Source organism: Pan troglodytes, chromosome 21 (genome assembly GCF_028858775.2).
Source record: "Pan troglodytes isolate AG18354 chromosome 21, NHGRI_mPanTro3-v2.0_pri, whole genome shotgun sequence".
NCBI classification, from domain to species: domain Eukaryota; kingdom Metazoa; phylum Chordata; class Mammalia; order Primates; family Hominidae; genus Pan; species Pan troglodytes.
Genome location: NC_072419.2, coordinates 67,146,805 through 67,163,159, shown reverse-complemented (window position 1 = coordinate 67,163,159; position 16,355 = coordinate 67,146,805). Strand labels below are relative to the sequence as shown.

The window sequence follows — 16,355 nt, the reverse complement described above, 5'->3', positions numbered from 1 at the left end:
GAAGCGCGTTCAGAGGTGAGAGGAAGACACTGAATAATTTACTCCTATTCTGTCGTCCTGTGTTTTGTTACCAAAGGGGCTGTTCCTGGGAATGTGGCATGCTGTGAACTCCCTTCCAACGCATACAGGGGTTCAGCCTTGCAGGCATGGGGGTCACGGAGGCGAAGCGCCCCTTAAGATGTTCCCTCCCACCCTGCTGTCTGGGGACATGATGTCACCTGCGTGTCTGGATGGAGGGCGTCTTGCGACTGGCACTTCTGCCACATCACAGAAGACGACGTGATCAAATAGAGCCACGGGGCTGCTGCAGGAGGGGCGTGGTGGAAGTTCTCTCACACCTGGAAAGAGACCCAGGAAGAAATGGCTCTCACGGCGACCTATAACACAGCGTGAGTGGGACGTAGAGGGAAATGAGGGACCAAGTCCAGGATTCAGGGGTGATTGCCCCCTCCTACATGGTGGGGTCCCTAGGGTTGCTTTCAAAGACTTGACCACAGCTTCTCTCCCATGCACTGCCCATGATCCAGGCGAGGCATGCTGTGCTCACTGCTTCACCACCTCCCGTGGTTTCTGAAACTCCCCTTTCTACTGAGAGTTCTTTCTGTGGGATGCAGAGCCACACAGAAGCACCGGACGTGCCTCACTGTCCTTCTCTCGGCCCGAGGCTTGCAGTCCAGCCTGGCTTCCCGACATGTGTCCAGCGGTTGGCCGTGGCTGCTATCTCTGGGCCACCCTCGATGTGCCCCCCAAGGCTCACTCCTGCAGCCCTTCCTGTCTGAGCTGGCTCTGAGGGTCACTGACACACACTCCTGCGTCAGCCCCCTGGCATCCCGCCGGAGTTCCGTAAGATGTTTCCCCTCCCCTGTGAGATCCGTAAGTGTGCAAACTGCATTCCAGCACTATGCCTGGTCTATTTTAATTAACAAATTAATTACGTCAAAGGTCTATATCTGTGAACTTGCTTCACCCAGGACGGTTGTCAATACCTGCTGGTCTAGGCAGTTCTCTGACACTGGGTTTCAATCCAGCCCCCTTCTCTATCCAGCGCTCCAGCCCTAGGCACCCCACCCTGCAGGAGAAAATTACTCTTGAATCCTGGACATGGACCCTCATTTTCTTCTCTTAAGGGAAACTTATCCATCCTTCCTGAGCCCCTGGCAGGTGGTGAGCATTGGTCTGGATTCCGATAGTTTTCAAATGTATGTGATTAAATTCATTCCCAACCCAACGCCGCTAGAAAAATGGGAATTGTCCAGGTGTAAAACATATGTGTCAGATTTACTAGGAAGGCAGCGGGTGTGCCTGACACTTCAAAGCCAGCTTTGTGGATTTAGGGAAATGGCTGGAAGCCTGTTGTTTGTTCCTGGAGAATTATTTTTTTTTCTCATTTGTAGCATGTATCAGAGTAGGAGTTTTATTTTTATTTATGTGGTTTTCTGATGATGCTTGTAGTATTTCACAATCCTCTGGGACGTGACTATCTGATTACCTGTATACCTGCTGCCAGTAAGTGCTGGGCAAAGAATAGGTGATAAGTTAATGTTGATTGAAAGAATGTGTATTATAAACATCTTCATCAGCGGAATCATCTTATTCACCATAAATGTTGATACTGACAGTCTTCAGTTTCACATTTGTTGCCTCCATCATACAGCAGTGATAAGAAACGTTGTCCTATTTATGAGGTTGTTTAAAGTTTATTTTAAAAATTCATTTCTCTAAAAAGTAGTTGAAATTGTTGTGTTTTTCTTTCAGGTTATGAGGATATTTTATTTCCCAAGGTAAAGCTCACGAATCAGAATAACTTTAAAACTGTCCTCCCCCTACTCTGGGCTCCTTGAAAATATTTTTCTTCTTCTGGGCCAGGTGTGGTGGCTCACACCTGTAATCCCAGCACTTTGGGAGGCCGAGGCAGAAGGATTGCTTGAGCCCAGGAGCTCAAGACCAGCCTGGGCAACGTAGCAAGACCATGTCTCAAAAAAAAAGGAATAAAAAAGAAAATATTTTTCTTGATTACATACGCAATATTATTTTTGAAATATGAAAAAATACAAGATAGTTTAAAACAAAAAAGACACAGATTATCTATAAGTCTGTAACTCAGAAATAACCATAGTTGAAATTTTGAGTTTTCTAATATGTGTGTGTGACTGTGTGTGTATTTCATATACTGATTTTTAAATTTGTATTCCCACAGTATTGTGGGAATTTTCCCATATGGATAAAACTTCTTTAATAACATTGTTTACAAAGAAGCATGATATTTCATTATATGTATATATCACAATTTATTAAAAAATACTCAAGTTTGGGACATTCAACTTGCTTCCAGTTTTTGCCATTTTGGTTGATGTTGAAGTAACTGCCTGTAATAACTGCCTGGTGAGAACCTTTCACATGTCCCCCTGAGGCTCAGTCAGAAATGGTGGAGAGGTTCCTTTTTCCTTTCTCTCTTTACCCCTGTACATATGAAGTCTGCTCTGAAGGTACACACTAATAAATATTCACCAACAATTTATTTGATAAGCCTTTTAACTGAAGATAAATATAAACACAGCAAATGCACAAATTTATATTTACGGTTTAATAAATTTGTACAAATGAATACAACGCCACTCGGCTCAGAGGATATTCCTAACCCCAGAAGCCTGTCTTGTGCCCCCTGCTAATTGATAACCCTTGATTGAGGGTTGAGCCCTCTGTGTACTTCTAGTCCCATAAATTGTGCTGCTGTTTTTAACTTCGCATAAAGGGAGCCGTACGTATGCTCTTTTGCATCTGGTGTCTTTCAGTTGAGTCAGCCTGTGAAACTGATCCAGGCTTTTCCATGTAACAGAGGTTGTTCTTTTCATTTCTCTATAGTGGAGTTTGGCAAACTATGGCCCAGGGGCCACACCTGGCCCACCACTGTTTCTGTATAGCTCATGAGCTAACAATGTTTTTTACATTATTACGTGGTATATTAGTACCTATATAATACTCTTGGTTTTGCCCCTTGGTTCAGAAAACCTGAAATATTTACTATCTGGTCATTTACAGAAACAGTTTGCTGACTGCTGCTCTAGAGTATTCCATTATATGAGTAGACTGAATTGTATTGAATGATGGTCATTAAGACGGTTCCCAGTATTTGACTATTGCAAATAGTACTAATTCAAACATTCTTATTTGTACCTATTGTTGTACAAACATTTATGCTGGTTAGGAACCCAGACTGATATGCCTACATTCAGTTTTAGTAGACAATGCCAAAAAGTTTTCAAAGTGGTTGTACCGATTCATACTCTCGCCTGATTGCACTGCCGGAACTTTCAGTGCAATGTGGATAATAATGCCATTAGCGGATATACTTATCTTGGTTCCGATTTTGATACTTCATCACCAAATATGATTTTCATATAATTCTTAAGAAGATACCCTATAGCAGATTAAGGAATTCACCTCTGTTCCTAGCTTACTGAAATTTTCATTATAAATGAATGTTGAATTTTTTGAGTGCTTTTTTTTTAGCATCTATTGAGATAATTACATAGTTCACCCTCTGTATTCTACTAGTACAGGTAATTGATTTTTGAATGTTTAAAACAATCTTTTTATTTCTGAAATAAAGCCTAGATTCAATTAATAATGATTTGTTTAGAATGTTGCCTTTATTTTCATGAAATTAACAAGTCTGTAATTTTCCCTTGCTGTAATTCCCTTGTCAGGTTTTGTACTGAATTTATGCCAGCTCTTAATGAGTTTCCCAGTTTCTGTATAATTGGTATTATTTCTCCTTTAAATATTTGAAAGAATCAACTGCTGAAGCCATTTGGCTGTGGAGTTTTTCTTGGAGAGGAATTTTAATTATAGGCTATGTTTTTTTGATATATTAAGGGCTATTCATATGTTCTATTTCTTCTTGCATGAATTTGGTAAATTGTGTATTCTAAGAAATTTTGTTCATATATATTTTCAAATTTATTATCAAGAAGTTGTTCAATTAATCTTGTTTTCTTTATTAATGTCCATAGATTCTCTCATGATGTCCCCTTTTTCAATTCTGATTATTCTATTTTTTTCTTGAACTATATTGGTAATGATATATCAGTTTTATTAATATTTTCAAATAACCAACATTTGGCTTTATTGATTGTATCTAACTTTCACTTCTATTTCATTGATAGTCATTCCCTTTTTTGCTTTTTCTTTTTCTATCTAATTTTGATTTTTTTTCCAGCCTCTTCAGATAGAAACATAAATACTCAGCTTTTCAGCATTTCTTCTTTTCTAATGCACATATTCAAGGCTGTAAATGTGCCTCTGTGCAACACTTTAGTTACATTTCAATGTGGTATGCTACATTTTCATTATTTTTAGGGTAAAATATTTTGCAATTTCCACTATTATAGTTCCCTTAACCCATGAATTATTTAAGAAATTCACTGCTATTTTTCAAATATTCGGTCATTTTAGTTATCTCTTTGTTATTGATTTTTAGCTCAATTTTCATCAATAATGGGGTGCTCTACAACTTTCCTGACCCTTTTTCTTCTGGTGGCATCTATTTTAGTGTGTAGGATGGAGTCCACAGAAAACCGGTACCATTGGGTAAGCTTCCTTTTGCTGTCGACAAAAGTAAAAAGTTGTCTAAATCTACAAATGGCTCATTATATCTTTACCAGACAATTTCATCAGGCCTTGGTCTGTGTGTGTGTGTGTACCATATACATATAGACATGTCACATATTTGTCTTACATATGTGTGTGACAGAGTCTAGCAGGATCTCCAAACCAGAGTGGGCCCTGAACTTGTACCTCCTGTTTCCAGAGTAGTGAGACTCAAAAACTCTGCTCAGTTGTTTAGCCTCCAAGCTCCTGCTTTTCATTTGGATTTCAGGTGTCTCATGTTTCAAGAAGGAATTGGTAGATGCCTTGAGGGAAGACTGAGTGCAGAATTTTCCAGGCTCGCTTTTTTGTGGTTCCCTCTTCTCTAGAATCTAAGCCCCTCAAGTACTGGCTGACTCGGGAATATCAAACTTCAACCTCAGCCCCCACAGCTTAAGGAAGCACTGCAGTCCCAGGTCATTGCTTCCTGTTCAGCCACAATTTCCCCAAATGACGTCTGTAAATATCCCAAGGAAAGAGCAGAAGCCCATGTGTGCTCCTCAATGCCCTTCTACACATCTGGGGGTTTTGAGTCCTGGTTGTCCTATTTGTTCTTTGTTGCCCTCAGAGAATTTTCTTTCTTCTGTTTCCTTCCTTCCTTTGGTTCCTTCCCTCCCTCCCTCCCTCCCTTACTTCCCTCCTTCCTTTCTTCCTTCCATCTGCCTGTCCGACCATATGTCCTTCCTTCCTTCCTTCCTTTCTTCCTTCCTCCCTTCCTCCCTTCTTTCCTTCCTTCCCTCCTTCCTTTCTTCCTTCCATCTGCCTGTCTGTCCATCTGCCCTTCCTTCCTTCCTTCCCTCCTTTCTTCCTTCCATTTGCCTCTCCATCCATCTGTCCTTCCTTCCTTCCTTCCTTTGTCTGTCTGTCCATCTGTCCTTCCTTTCTTCCTTCTTTCCTTCCTTCCTAAAAATCTGTCCAGCATTTACAGTTGCTCTCAATGTGAGCGTTAGTCTGCACTGTTAAGGTCCAAACAAAGGTTCACTCCAATCCCTTCAATTGCCTAATGTTTTTCTGTCTTTATAATTCCTCCTGGGACATCTTTGGTGCAAACAAAGATGTGCTGCATTTTGCTCCTGCACTTAGCCTTTTGTTTCAAACCATCCTTGCCTCTATACATTTGCAGTTATGTTTAAAAAATAAGATTTTTGGCCTGGCGTGGTGGCTCACGCCGGTAATCCCAGCACTTTGGGAGGCTGAGGCGGGCTGGTCATGAGGTCAGGAGATTGAGACCATTCTGCCTAACACAGAGTGAAACCCTGTCTCTACTAAAAATACAAAAAATTAGCTGGGTGTGGTGGCGGGCACCTGTAGTCCCAGCTACTTGGGAGGCTGAGGCAGGAGAATGGCGTGAACCCGGCAAGCAGAGCTTGCAGTGAGCAGAGATCGCGCCACTGCAATCCAGCCTGGGCGACAGAGCGAGACTCTGCCTCAAAAAAAAAAAAAAAAGATTTTTAAAGTGTATACTAGGGTTTATTCATATGGTGTCTATATTTCATACTGTTCTCCTTATGCCAGTATCAACTGTTGTAGCCATTGTATTTTTATAATGTATAATCTAATCATATCTATTATTCCAGGTACCTAGTAAGTGCAAGGCATTGTGATAAGTGCTTCCCATGTATTTCCAACATGTTTTTTTTTGAACAAATTTAAAAAGTGGGACTCAGAAAGGTCGCATAACTTGCCAAATCACTTAGCTGGTGAGTCATAGAAATGGGATCCAAGCGCAGCTGTGATTGTGATGGACTCCAGCCTCAAGATTGTCACCGTTGTGTCTCCTCCTTCTTCCTTATTGTCATTGACTGGAATTGGTGGGGCATTTGAGGTTCACAAAGTGTCTCACTGGGGGTTTTAAATTTTTTGAGTAGGTAAATGCTGCCATTTACAACCAGGTCCCAGTGGCTTGTTAGAAATAGCAAATAAGGTCTATGCAAGTTAAGAGCTCTGACTCCAGGAATCTATCCTTACGTAGAATGAGCTCGTTTTTTTGTTTGTTTGTTTAATTTTATTATTATAAACTTTAAGTTTTAGGGTACATGCACACAATGTGCAAGTTTGTTATATATGTACACATGTGCCATGTTGGTGTGCTGCACCCATTAACTCGTCATTTAGCATTAGGTATGTCTCCTAATGCTATCCCTCCCCCCTCCCCCCACCCCACAACAGTCCCCAGAGTGTGATGTTCCCCTTCCTGTGTCCATGTGTTCTCATTGTTCAATTCCCACCTATGAGTGAGAACATGCGGTATTTGGTTTTTTGTCCTTGCGATAGTTTGCTGAGAATGATGATTTCCAGCTTCATCCATGTCCCTACAAAGGACATGAACTCATCATTTTTTGTGGCTGCATAGTATTCCATATTGTATATGTGCCACATTTTCTTAATCCAGTCTATCATTGTTGGACATTTGGGTTGGTTCCAAGTCTTTGCTATTGTGAATAGTGCCAAAATAAACATACGTGTGCATGTGTCTTTATAGCAGTATGATTTATAATCCTTTGGGTATATACCCAGTAATGGGATAGCTGGGTCAAATGGTATTTCTAGTTCTAGATCCCTGAGGAATCGCCACACTGACTTCCACAAGGGTTGAACTAGTTTACATCTTTTCATGGGGACATTTACATCATAATCACTCTGAGTTTCTTGCTAGGACAGATTGTGTCCACTGCCACACCTCTAAAGAGGACGGATTTGGGAGGGAGTTGTCCTGGAACATACTTGCATAGAATGCTCCAGTAAGTATGTTCACTCTGTGTCATATAAACTCACCAAAGGCATGGTTACAGGACCTCCAGGTTCCTGGGCCTCCTGTGTACTAACAGACCAATCCACCAAGGCAGCAAGGTTTATAGCAAAGAAAGAGATTAATGATCACATGACAGCCGAGGGATGAGACAGGAGGGAACCTCAAGTCTGTCCCCCCGAGGGGCTTTAGGCTGAAAGTTTTCAGGGAATCATGGAGGGTGAGGGGCAGGAAAATTGGGACCATTGATTGGTTGGAGTCCAGGGTATGAAATCATCAGGATGTGGAAACTGCATTCATTCTTCCATGAGTCAGATTCCTGTGGGGCCCTTCAGGCCAGCTGACATCAGTCATTTCACTGATGCAGGAAATGAAAGAAGACCTCAAATGGAAAATGGAACATTTCACCATGCTTACGTTGTTATCTACAGAGCAGGATCTTTGTGATTCTGGGGCAACAGGTAGCAAACGACGATGGGGCAGTGGTCAGAGAGTGAGCTGTCCTAATAACGAATGCTGAGTGTGCTACAAGCTTTGTTTGTGTTAATTTCCCCCCTCCCTTGTGCCCTGATTAATTTTATAGTTTATGGAGATGGCTTCAGCACCTGCCCCTGCAAGGCCATCTTGATGTCAGTCAACTGGACACTAGAATCCTCTGTTTGGAAGGGGGCAGATCAGTCTTTCTTCCTCTTGTTTCCCTGGACCTGAGGTGAGATCTCAGAGTTCTGGCTTCACAGGAGAATAAAGAAAATGTCATTCTTCCAATCTAGGCCTGTCACCTGCAGATGATGGGGGCTTTCCATTGGTGGAACTTTTTCTCTTTTTCATGTCCCAGCCTCTTCTTCAAAGTGACCAGCCAACTTGCAGCTTTGACTTTGAAAATGAAAGTGTGTCCCTGAATCACACTGATATGTGCTGATATTTTAAAATATATATATATAAAAAATAAGAATAAAAAAACATAATACTCTTTGCAATATTTCACATTCAAGCTTTCTCAGAATTAATTTGAAAAAAAGAATCACCCAGTCTCTCACAACAATATTGCAGAAAACCCAAAGTGTTTCATTTCACGGTTAATTTATTTTGTAATTATAGATCTGTTGATAAACAGTACAATAATATTTTTTTTCATTTCACTGATTTGTGCTGTTGATGCCCTGAATGCTTCACTGTGGTGTGATAGCTGTTCATGGAAGAAGCTCCCTAACCACATTAATTCAAATAAAATTATCTGCGCTTCACATGTACATGCAGACAGTGTTTATGCATAATCAGAACTTCTAGGAAGGCTTTTTTTAAGAGGGAAGAAAATGCATATAATCTATTTTTATTTTTAATTAAAAATACAAGTTAAAAAGCAATATTAAATCTCTATACCTGATTTTAAGAAATTACATTAACACAAATATTTTCATTTCCTATCTTGAGATTTATGTGCATATATATTTAAAAAGATAAACAAATAGCTATCAACATTTTTATCACAGCAGTTTATTTTTTAATAATATTTTTACAATCATGAGCGCCACTCAGATAATTGAACACAGAAAAGAACACACATACATACACAAGAAAAAAAAGAAAGAAAAGTACCCAACAACAGGTTAGCAATTCTTGTTCTCTGGGAGTTTGGAGTACAGCTGTGTGTTTGTGTGTGTGTGTGTGTGTGTGTACATACTTTCTTACAAAGTTAGTGTGTACACTGTTTTCTGGCATGCTTTATTTCACTAGTGGGATGTAATAAAATGATTTCCATGCTGACCAACATTGCTCTGTGGTTCTCCCAGGCTGCCTGGTTGTCCATCCAGTTGATGGAGCATCATTCTCTGAACTGGGCCTCTTTTGTTGGACACTTGTTGTATCCAATTCTGACTCTATTGCAGATTGTGAGTGCATGCTTTTCATGCTGCAATTTTTATGAGCATGCCATCTTGCATTTTTACTTTTTTATAGCTTTTATATCGTCAACTTAATGAATAGATCAAATTCTTTTATTTCAACATACATCGTTTCTGAGGGTATTTCCTAATAATTTCAGTTATGTATAATTTTTACTGTTAAGGACAATGCTGCAGATAATGATTTTGGTGTACACGTGCATACATATACATTTTTGTTGTTCTGTTGAATTATTTATTGGGCATAGTTGTCAGGTAGTGAAATTTCTGAGTTACAGGTTCTGGTCAACTTGAGAGCACTTGGTTTGCAGTACCCATTTTTTTCCCAAATATTTTATTCTATGTTTATAATGGAGGGATCATCTACCTTCATAGCAAGCTAAATATAATTGAGTGGTATCATTATTTTTAAAATATAAGTTATTTTTTTAATCAGTGGTTTTAAGTTCAGTTGTTTAGAAGTTCAATACAAAGAATGGGATATGGAAGGCATTTAGTATAAGGAAGTTGTCTGAAGCTTCCCAGACTCAGCTCTCTGAAACATAAACTGGAAGCTTGTTTGAGATGATAATTTAAGTTTCTTCATAACCTGAAGATTCTATCTACAAATGCTATTTTAAAACTAGTTTTAGTTTAGTGGAGGTACTTACTCTGCTGAGATTAACAGGAAAGCGTCAGTGCTGTCTGCATTCGGATGATACTTCAGGCCAGGGCTCAAGAAACCCTGGCTCTCTTTTTGCTGAGGATGCCCTGTGGCTGCGCTATGGACCTCGGGAGCTGCAGACAGCAGCAGCAAGCGGGATGCATGTGCTGCATTTACCCTGCAAGGTGCACTCCAGTTCAGGGCTGTCTGAAAAATGAAGCTTGGGTCTGGAGGCATGGGACTGATGAGGTCAAGAGAAAAGCAGAAGTGGAGCCGCTCAGGCTGTGTTTGCATCAGAAACAACATGACAGTAAACAAAGTTGTCACCAGAAGTGGTAAAAGTACAAGGTGAGCTTTTGTTTGTTCTGCAGCAAAGCAAACAGCCCACTTTTCTTCCCACTAGACACTAAAAACAAGATGGAACTCTGGCTTCTGTTTTGTGAACTGTTGCCTTCCTAAGTCTGGGATACGGATTGTTAGTGGTCCCTTTTTATTGGTTGTTTTTGCAGTTTTGGAGGGGGAAGGGCAAGCGATAAAACAATATTTTAATGAAGAGTCACATATCAATTATAATTTGTATTAGATAAAGAAAGTTTTTTTAATTATTATCCAATCTATGATTTTGTGCATATCATTAATCAGGACAAAGCTACATTTTCAAAAAATAGTCAATGTAAGGTTGACATGAGAAACATTTTCAGTACATAAGAGATCATTTGGCGTAATCTCATGGAGAAAATGTGAAGGAGCCAGGTGTGTTGGGGGAGAATGACTTGCAGAGACCTGATATCATCCAGCTTAAGTGTCAGCTGCCCTCTCTGCTATGAAAGGTCAGCATTTGGAAGTAAATCCTAAGCGATGGATTAGGTGTTTATGATGGTCAGTATTAGGTGGCATCTTGACTAAATTGAGGGATGCCTAGGTGGCTGGTGAAGCATTGTTTCTGGGTGTCTGGAAGGTGTTGCCAGAGATGACTGACATTTGAGATGGTGGACTGGGAGAGGAAGACCCACCCCATCCAATCAGCGGCCAGTGCGGCTGGAACAAAGCAGGCAGAAGAAGGGGACAAACAGCTTGCAGAGTCTTCTCGTTCTCTCTGTTTTCCATGCAGGATGCCTGCTTCCTCTCCTCCTGCCCTTGGACATCAGACTCTAGGTTCTTCTGTCTTTGGACTCTGGGATTTGCACCAGAAGCCTCCTGGGGGCTTTTGGCCTTTGACCTCAGACTGAAGGCTGCACTGTTGGCTTCCCTGGTTTTGAGACTTTCAGACTTGGACTGAGCCCCTACTGGCTTCTCTCTAGCCCCAGCTTGCAGATATCCTATTAAGGGACTTTGCTGTGTAATCATGTGAGGCAGTTCTCCTGGATAGTCCTTTATATACACATATATCCTATTGGTTCTGTCCCTCAGAAGAACCCTGACTAAGAGTCTTAATGAACAGACTTTACTGTGAAGGGCCAGGTTCCAATGCTCTGAGAGATCTCTGAATTTTCTGTCCTTTATTCTGAATCCAGTAGTGACCAAGCCTCCATTTGTACCTTGTTTGTACTTCCTGAATGTCTTTCTTCTGCTCCACCCAGCTGCCCCCACCTGGCACGAGTCTCCTCTGTGTGACTGCATCACTGCAATGGCATCCTCATTGTCTTCCTGCCTGTGAGGTTCCTGCTTTCCCTGCCTCCTGCCTGTCTGCTCGTCTCCTTATCCCTGAGCCCATGAGCTCCCAGTGTCTTCTCATTACCTGAGAATTTAATTAAACTTGTTCATTAAGAGAGAGTCATGCAATTGAAATGGCTGTGGGGTTGCAGACTCAACTCTGTCTCTATTTTTGTCCAGCCTTGGACAAGTCCATTTCCTGTTTGTGAACTAGAAAACTCCATCCCTGCTCTTCCCTTCCCACAAGACTGGTTTGAAATTGTGGTGAAACCATATTGATTCTTCCTACAGCCATCCCATTACTATGTATATACCCAAAGGATTATAAATCATGCTGCTATAAAGGCACATGCACACGTATGTTTATTGCGGCACTATTCACAATAGCAAAGACTTGGAACCAACACAAATGTCCATCAGTGATAGACTGGATTAAGAAAATGTGGCACATGTACACCACGGAATACTATGCAGCCATAAAAAATGATGAGTTCATGTCCTTTGTAGGGACATGGATGAAACTGGAAACCATCATTCTCAGTAAACTATCGCAGGAACAGAAGGCCAAGCACCGCATGTTCTCACTCATAGGTGGGAATTGAACAATGAGAACACACGGACACAGGAAGGGGAGCATCACACACCGGGGCCTGTTGTGGGGTGGGGGGAGAGGGGAGGGAAAGCATTAGGAGATATACCTAATGTAAATGACAGGTTAATGGGTGCAGCACACACCAACATGGCACATGTATACATATGTAACAAGCCTGCACATTGTGCACATGTACCCTAGAACTTAAAGTATAATAAAAAGAAAAAGAAAAAAAAAGAAATTGTGGTGAAACCAATTGTTTCTCATGTACATAGAATGTCAGAAACAGAATATTGTAGGTGAAGGGGGCTGTGTTTCTCTCCAGCCACATATGATGGGAGCTAGGATGCAAAACTCCATAAGGAAAGTCTACAGCCCCAGGAGAACCCTGAGCCTTAGGTTGCTCAAAGCCCTTCTTGGGCAGCTTCAAGCTGTTTCCCCACCTCCCTCTTCTTGGCCTAACCTTGATTCCCACTTTTCCTTTGCACATTTATTTCCCCAGTCGTCACCAACAACCTCCTTATTCCTCTCCATACATTTTAATCAATTCTCTCCCCTTCCTCTTAGTTTCAGTGGCTTCTCTGGCCTTTGCCACTCTCCCTTCCCTCGCCCTGGTATGGATACCACCTGTGTCCTTCTGTTGGCACTTATTCATAACCTCCTTATGCCATTTTGATGTTTTTGTTATATTTACTTACCTTTTTCTAAAACAAACCTATTTGTTTATTTCCAGAAGTTAGCAACCATGTCATAATAGCTGTGATTTCTTTGTGCCAATTTCAGATCCTGGCACCTGGCAAGAAGGCGAGTGACATTTGTATGAAGGAGTATAATAATCACAGTAATAACCATGACAAAACGATGCAGGTGCTGATAGTAGGTGGTTACTTCTTACAGTTTCCTGGGAAACCATCTCATCTAATCTTCCCAGTCACCGGAAGAGGTGGGTACCATTTACATCTCCACTGTAGATGTGAGAAGGTCTCCCTTCTAAGACTAAGGCCAAAGGGTACATGGTGCATCTCATCAGCCTGGATTAGAGCTGGAATTCTGAAGAGTCTGACTCCAAAGAATGGACATCATCTCAGCCAGGGATGCTTGTTCAGGAAACCATGGTCTTAAATAAAGGCTTTGCTGAAACTCCTCTTGTTGCCCTTGGGCAACATTTCTGATCTTATTTGTTGGCAATATAAGTAAGATACCGTAAACTTGTTCATCCTGCAAGGATCACAGCAGGGAGAGTTTCACATTTCCAAGCCCTTGTCGAGTTGTGGTTTGCATGTCTCCCTCTTTCTTCTGTCTGCAACCCAGGCAGACCCCAGAAGTCAGCTCCCCTGCTGCCCACGTACCCCTCATCCAGGCTGGTGCAAAGTCAGAGGGAACAGTGCCATCTACTGGGACTCCGGCTGAATACCAGCCCAAGTTTGCCCTCTCACTTGTGAACAGGTGCTGCCATATCCTGAGAAGCTCAGGTAGGGGACAGGTGATATTGACAGGTAACAATAGAAGAATGTGACACAGGGCAGTGGGCAAGGGCAGAGACACTTCCCAGAGAAGCCGCCAGGAATCCCCAAGCTCAGAGAACCCTCAGTTCTCAAATGCAAGTCAAAGAATGGAGTGGAGCATGTTTTCTTTTAAAGGAGTAAACTATCTTTTTAAAACAATGAACATCTAAGCACCCTTCCTCCACCTGATGAAAATATCTTTATAAAAAGACAATAAAAGACATGAGATTCTTTGAGAGCCTGGTTTAAGCAAAGACAGGGATTTGCCTGTTGTCTTACAACAAAGTATACTCTTTATGGGCCATTAGTGTGTTACATGTTTTATTAATGGTTGACCCTTACACAGCATACGCAAGCAAGACAAAATGGCATAAAAGACTGAGATGTGTGTTCAATCTTTCTATTAAAATATCAAACAACGTTCACCAACTTTTATCTCCTCCCACGTTGTTCAAGTAAAACATGAGGGGAAAAAAGCCACGTTGTAATTACTAACTTGGTAGTTTCTGAACAGGAAACTGGCTTCTTAGTCTTGATAATGAATCCATACTATGGAAAAATAGGGACGGGGCCTTGTGACCTGGGGGTGGCACCTGATCATCCTGCCATTTCAAAAAGAAAGGAAAGGAGAGTTAAAGCCTCTTTCACCAAATTTGGTATCTAGGCATCTAGGCAATGTTAACTAAGCCCAGAAAATATACTGTCTACAACACAATCTGTAGAGTTGACTGCTTCTAAATTGAAAGGTACTGATATCTGTTGAAAGGTTTTCCCACATATCAGTGCAAGTGAAGTGGGGTGGAGCTGTGATCATCTCTGTTCTGTGCCATGGGTGTCAGGTGGAGAGAAGCCAGGGCTGCCCCAGTCATTGGGGAAAGACCAGTTGGGTTTCTTTCCACAAATAAAACATCAAACTTGGATATTTTATTGACAGGCCTCTTGAGGGATGGGTTGTTTTGTTTTGATTTGCATATTTTCAAGGCCTGGAATGTCTTTTCTCTTTTCTGCTAGGTCATGAATACCCACATTGGAAATGACGTGGAGAAGTTGAAATGCATGCTCGCTCCCTTGCGAGACTGCCCCGTGCCAGCTGATCACTGCAGTCTCTTGGCTCACCATTTTTCCTCTGTGTTTAGGCTAGGATTTGAGCCACGGAAACGGGATGAACTGAATTCTGAGGATTTCCTGCATTCAGAAAGACCCTGCCTGCTAAAAAAAAAAAAAAAAAAAAAAAAAAAAAAAAATCCTATTCCCTTTTGGGTTTTCAGCCAATATTAGGGAGTGATAAATTCTTGTTCCGATGCTGCCTTCTCAATGGCATCACCTCATTTTACCAAGCACGACTTTAAAATCCTTGATTTGCATCATTGTAATGACCGCTATTAATGACTGGACATCCACTGTGTGCTAGACATTATGTTCAACATTTTATTTCTAAACCTCAGAGCAACCCTACAGAGTAGGCGTTTTGGGTAAGGTGACTGGCTGGCAAACCGTGTTCTGCTTGAGTTGTTGGACTCTACTCTCTGTTGGGTGAATTGTTGAGACAGCATTACACAGTAGCTAAGAGCATGGCCAACAATAGCATTTTAGCTGAGGTCTAAAGGTGTTTACACTCATTTAGATTCTTTTAGGAGTGTTTTGCTAAAGCTGCAGTAGGCAGACATCTGTGTGAAGTGAGTGTATTTATTACGTATGGCTGAATGCACCCTGAGTATATACCATATGCCATGCATTGCACTAGGGTAGGCGATGTAGCTTGGAACAGGAGAGACATTTCACCTGACCTCATGGAGTTTCCCATCCAAAGAGGAGAATAAATATTAATCAGAGGAACAGGCAGGCCTTGGTGCCATAAAAAGAATTCAAAACTTTTGGGATGCCATTAAGGGCATTTTGGGCCAATGTCTTTATGAGATTGATGTTTACAAAAGATGACTTGATTAGAAGATAAAGAATAGGTTGGAGGACCCCAGAATGGTGCAAAGACCTCAGTAAGGCTCCCATGCAGGCGTTTGAGTGGGTTAATTCGGAGACGAGGAAGCTATGATGAGCAAGAATGGTGGCCTGGCATGCAGGGGCCGTGGTTGCAGAAAACAAGGAGTGTTCAAAGAGTCATTCTAAGAGTGGGAGGTAATCTGAGGTTCTCAGTAACTGATAGATGACGGGTGGGGAGTAGGCATTAATGATGACAGAAGGCATTTGTTATGTTTGCTGTAAATGCTGAATGTGTTTTTCTCCCTTGCAAACATTGTTGGGAGAGAAGCTGACAAGGAAGTTGATATTGCAATATTGACCCAGGTTTTTAAAAAGACATCTATTTACTCAAAAGGGAACATAACAAAAATGCCTAACTCTTCTCCCAGCCGGTGAAGAATGCAAGTCCCGGAGCTGCGCACACTCATGATATGTGATGTGCTGGCCATACAGGACCCATGCCTGGCACATGCACAGAGGAGGGGACAAGGCCTCCAAGGGATGCTCGGAAGGTTGCCCAGTGCACTAGGGAAAGCTGCTGCAGGGAGAGCTGGCAGAGGTGCAGAGAAGTGGGGATTACAGTACCTCGGGGTGGATTTCAGTCCTGTTACTTAAGAATTCACCTTTACATGAATGGAAAATCCAGGGTGTCAGAGAAAGAGCTCCAAAGTTCTCTAGAGAGGAAAAT

General features: G+C 41.7%; 1 long non-coding RNA gene across 2 annotated transcripts; it reads left to right on the top strand.

Annotated features, from left to right (window-relative positions):
- Positions 1-241: 241 nt before the first annotated feature.
- Positions 242-15,079, top strand: LOC134809202 (uncharacterized). Of its 2 annotated transcripts, XR_010154320.1 has the most exons (3): positions 244-389; positions 12,969-13,128; positions 14,702-15,079. It is a non-coding gene; the product is annotated as an uncharacterized LOC134809202 (long non-coding RNA). The 2 variants fall into 2 exon arrangements; XR_010154319.1 differs by lacking the exon at positions 14,702-15,079 and having other exon boundaries at positions 242-389; positions 12,969-13,325.
- Positions 15,080-16,355: the final 1,276 nt, after the last annotated feature.